Source organism: Artemia sp. Qi Xiang Cuo, chromosome 4 (assembly GCF_049724085.1).
Source record: "Artemia sp. Qi Xiang Cuo chromosome 4, ASM4972408v1, whole genome shotgun sequence".
In the NCBI taxonomy this organism is placed as follows: domain Eukaryota; kingdom Metazoa; phylum Arthropoda; class Branchiopoda; order Anostraca; family Artemiidae; genus Artemia; species Artemia sp. Qi Xiang Cuo.
In genome coordinates, this window is record NC_142797.1 from 40,705,466 (window position 1) to 40,710,465 (window position 5,000).

Sequence of the window (5,000 nt, forward strand, 5' to 3'; positions counted from 1 at the left end):
AGTTCAGGTAACTATACCTTTGAGCAGGACACTCCCCCCACAATCTTCAGGGCAAGGGTTATAAGTTATGCCCTGTGGACATATAAGGTTTTTATTGAAATTTTTGTCGTAGAAACTTGAAAAAGGGCTCATTCGATTTGAAATTCAATTCTTTTTTATAGTCGAAAGTGATTTGAGGGCAACTAAACCCTCTTCTCACGCCCAACTTTTCCCCAAACACATCCAATCAAAATTTTCAGATAGATAATTTCGGAGACCAGACTGCCTTTCTATGACGATAAAATAAAAGTCCAAAATTTTACTACTGATGACGGTCACTGTATATGTGACCGAAATATCTGGTATTTTTTGTGGATTTTCTATACACTGTCTATTAAAAAGGATCCCTATTTTGGACTTTTATTTTATTTTCAGATAGTCGTTTTGTTCAACGTAGTTGAAAGTTTTGGAAATTAGTTCTTTAAGGATGACATCCCCTCCCCCCCCCCAGCCCTCAGGGCAAAGGTTGTAAGTTATGCCCTGGGGGCATATAAAGTTTTTACTGAAAGCGATGTCGTAGAAACTTCAAAAGGGCTCATTCAATTGAAAAGTGAAAAGTGCTAGTGCGCTTTTTAATAGTTGAAAGTGATTGGATAGCGCCTAACGCCCCTCTAACGCCCACCATTTTCCAAAACACATCCAATCAAAATTTTGAGATATCCATTTTGTTCAACGTAGTTGAACGTTCTGGAAATTAGGTCTTGTAGGATGATAACCCCCTCAGAGCCCTTAGTGCAAGGGTTGTAAGTTATGCCCTGGGGGCAAATAAGGTTTATATAGAAAGTTGTTGTATAAATCATAGGCATCGTGATCGCGCTGCATAAGTAAAGAACGGGGACACTCGAGAACAAAACAAGAAACGGGGACTAAGTAAAGAGGAGGACATTCCCCCACAACCCTCAGGGCAGGGGTTTTAAGTTATGCCCTGGGAACATATAAAAATGATGTTGGCACAATGTATTATTTATTAATTTTTTCCATTAGAACAGGGCACTTCGTATCGAAGAAGTTGTCGTAGAAACTTCGAAAAGGGCTCATTCAATTGAAAATTGGAGTGGCTTGTGCCCTTTTTCAACAGTCGAAAGTAATTGGAAGGCGACTAACACCCCTTTCACGCCAACCATTTCCCGAAACACATCCAATCAAAATTTTAAGATAGCCATTTTGTTCATCGTAGTTGATTTCCAGATAGAAATTATGTTTTGAGGAGGACAGTCCCCCACAGCCCTTTTATTCAACGTAGTTTTAAGTTCTGCAAATTAGGTCTTTGAGGATGACAACCCCCCACAAGCCTCAGGGCAAGGGTTGTAAATTATGCCCAGGGGGCATATAAAGTTTTTATACAACGTGTTGTCGTAGAAACTTCAAAAAGGGCTCATTCGATTGAAAATTGCAATGGATAGTGCCCTTTTTAAGAGTCGAAAGTGATTGGAAAGCAACTAACACCCCTTCCACACCCACCATTTCCCCAAAAGCATCCAATAAAGACTTTGAGATAAGCTTTTTGTTCCACGCAGTTCAAAGTTCAGGAAATTATACCTTTGAGCAGAACACTACCCCCCACAGTCTTCAGGGCAAGGGTTATAAGTTATACCCTGGGGGATTCTAAGTTTTTTACTGAAATCTTTGTCGTAGAAACTTGAAAAAAGGGCTCATTCGATTGGAAATTCAAAGGGCATGTGCCCTTTTTAATATTCGAAAGTGATCTGAGGGCAACTAAACCCCCTCTCACGCCCATCTTTTCCCCAAACACATCCAATCAATATTTTAGATAGCTGTTTTATTCAACATAGTTGAAATTTTTGGAAATTAGGTCTCTAAGGATGACAACCCCTCCCCCCCCAGCCCTCAGGGCAAAGGTTGTAAGTTATGCCCTAAGGGCATATAAGGTTTTTATTGAAAGCGTAGAAACTTCAAAAGGGCTAATTCAATTGGAAATTGAAAGGACTAGTGCCTTTTTTAATAGTTGGAAGTGATTGGAGAGTGACTAACCCTCCTCTCACGCCCATCATTTTTACAAACACATTCAATCAAAATTTTGAGATAGCCATTTTGTGTAACGTAGTTGAAAGTTCTTGAAACATAGAAATTTGTTGTATAAATCATAGGCAGCGTGATCGCGCTGCTTAAGTAAAGAACGAGGACACTTGAGAACGAGAAAAGAAACGGGGACTAAGTTAAGAAAAGGACATTCCCCCACAATCCTCAAGGCAGGGGTTTTAAGTTATGCCCTGGGAACATATAAAACCGATGTTGGCGCAATGTATTATTTATTAATTTTTTCCTTTAGAGCTGGGCACTTCGTATCGAAGAAGTTGTCGTAGAAATTTTGAAAAGGGCCCATTCAACTGAAAATTGGAGTGGCTTGTGCCCCTTTTAACAGTCAAAAATGATTGAAAGGCGACTAACACCCCTTCCACGCTCACCATTTCCCGAAACACATCCAATCAAAATTTAAAGATAGCCATTTTTTTCAGCGTAGTTGATTTCCAGATAGAAATTATGTTTTTGAGGAGGACAGTCCACCACAGCCCTTAGGGCAATTGTTGTAAGTTATGCCCTGGGGGTATATAAGTTTTTTTTTATAGAAGATGCTGTCGTAGAAACATCAAAACCGGTTCATTCGATTGGAAATTCAAAGGGCTAATGCCCTTTTTAATGGTCGAAAGTGAATAGAGGGCAACTATCCCGCCTCTCACGCCCACCTTTTCCCCAAACACATCTAATCAAAACTTTGAGATACCCATTTTATTCAGCGTAGTTTTAAGTTCTGCAAATTAAGTCTTTGAGGATGACACCCCCCCAGCCCTCAGTACAAGGGTTGTAAATTATGTCCAGGGGGCACATAAGGTTTTTATATAACGCGTTGTCGTAGAAACTTCAAAAAGGGCTCATTCGATTGGAAATTGAAATGGATAGTGCCCTTTTTAATAGTCGAAAGTGATTGGAGAGCAACTAAAAAGCCTTCCACGCCCACCATTTTCCGAGACACATCCAATAAAGATTTTGAGATAGCCATTTTGTTCCACTCAGTTCAAAGTTCAGGAAATTAAACCTTTGAGCAGGACACACCCCCCACAGTCTTCAGGGCAAGGGCTATAAGTTATGCCCTGGGGGCTTCTAAATTATTTATTGAAACCTTTGTCGCAGAAACTTGAAAAAAGGGCTCATTCGATTGGAAATTCAAATCAAGGGCTTGTGTCCTTTTTAATAGTCGAAAGGGATCTGAGGGCAAGTAACCCACCTCTCACGCCCATTATTTCCCCAAACACATCCAATCAATATTTTAGATATTGATTGGATATTGATATTGATAGTGCAGGGGTTGTTAGTTATGCCCTGGGGGCATATGAAATTTATATAGAAAGCTGTTAGAGAAATTTCAAAAAGGGCTCATTTGATTGGAAATTGAAATTTCCCTTATCAATAGTCGAAAGTGAATGGAGAGTAATTAACCCCCCTCTTACGCCCACCATTTCCCCAGAAACATTCAATCAAAGTTTAGATATAGCCATTTTATTCAACGTAGTTGAAAGTTCTGAAAATTATTTATATAAGGATGACAAACACCCCAGAGCCCCAAGAGCAAAGGTTGTAAGTTATGCCCTGGGGGCATATAAGGTTTTTATAGATAGAGTTGTCGTAAAACTTCAAAAGGGGCTCATTCAATTGGAAATTGAAAGGGCTAGAGCCTTTTGTAGCAGTTGAAAGTGATTGGAAGGTAACTAACCCCCCTCTCACGCCCACCATTCCTCCAAATCCATCCAATCAGAATTTTCAGATAGCCATTTTGTTCAACGTAGTAGAAAGTTCTGGAAATTAGGTCTTTGAGAATGACATCCCCCAGCACTCAGGGCAGGGGCTGTAAGTTATGCCTTGGGGGTATTTGAGATTTTTATTAAAAGTTTTGTCGTAGAAACTTGAAAAGGGCTCATTTGATTGGAAATTGAAAGGGCTATGGCAATTTTTAATATTTGAAAGTGATTGGAGAGCGACTACCTCCCCTCTACCGCCCACCATTTCCCCAAACACATACAATCAAAATTTTGAGATAGCCATTTTGTTTAACGTAGTTGAAAGTTCTGGAAATTCTGTCTTAGAGGATAACAACCACCCTAACAGACCTTACGGTAAGGGATGTAATTTATGCCCTGGGGGCATATAAAGTGTTTATAGAAAACGTTGTCACTTCCAAAAGGGCTCATTCGATTGGCAATCAAAAGACCAAGTGCCCTTTTTAATAGTCGAAAGTGATTGGAAGGCTTGACATTTTTATAGTAAAGATCGATATGGGTATAATACATCATTTTTTTTTGTTGTTGCTGTTTAGACCAGGGAGCTTCGAATCGAAGGAGTTGTCGTGGGAACTTCGAAAAGGGCTCATTCGATTGAAAATAGAAAGGGCTGATGCCCTTTTTAATAGTCGAAAGTAATTGGAGGGCAACTAATCCCCCTTCTATTCCACCCTCCCAAGCCCACCCTACCACGCCCACCGTCCCATTTGCCCATTATGTCTAAAAACTAAAGGTTGCCTTAAGATTAAATCAAACTGCACTATGATAGTGCTAATTCCCAATAAGGCATCTCAGCAGTATCCCAAGAACGACTGAGGGTATTATGTTCAAACTTTCGGGGCTACTTCTGCTCTTAAAATCTAACCGAACCAAAATTGCGCAAGTGTATCCAAGCTATCAAAGAAAGTAAACAGATTTTTTGCGAATGGTATCAAGTTTTCCATTTCAGGTCAACTAGAGGAGGTATGAAATTAAATTAAACAGTACTATCTATGTTCAGATTTTTAAAAGGGTTTATGTTGTTAAAAATTTCAGAAAATTTTTCTCCAGCATACAAATAGTAGGCCAAACTATAAAGCCTTAAAAAACGAAAAGATTTTGAGTATTATTTTCTTTTTCCCTGAAAAGAATATATCAAAACAAAACAAGCATAAACTAATTAAAAAA

At 39.2% G+C, this 5,000-nt stretch overlaps 1 protein-coding gene across 3 annotated transcripts in view; it reads left to right on the top strand.

Moving 5' to 3' along the window:
- Window positions 1–5,000, top strand: part of LOC148953108 (uncharacterized) — a 270,457-nt gene that overhangs the window by 230,113 nt on the left and 35,344 nt on the right. The window lies entirely within an intron of this gene.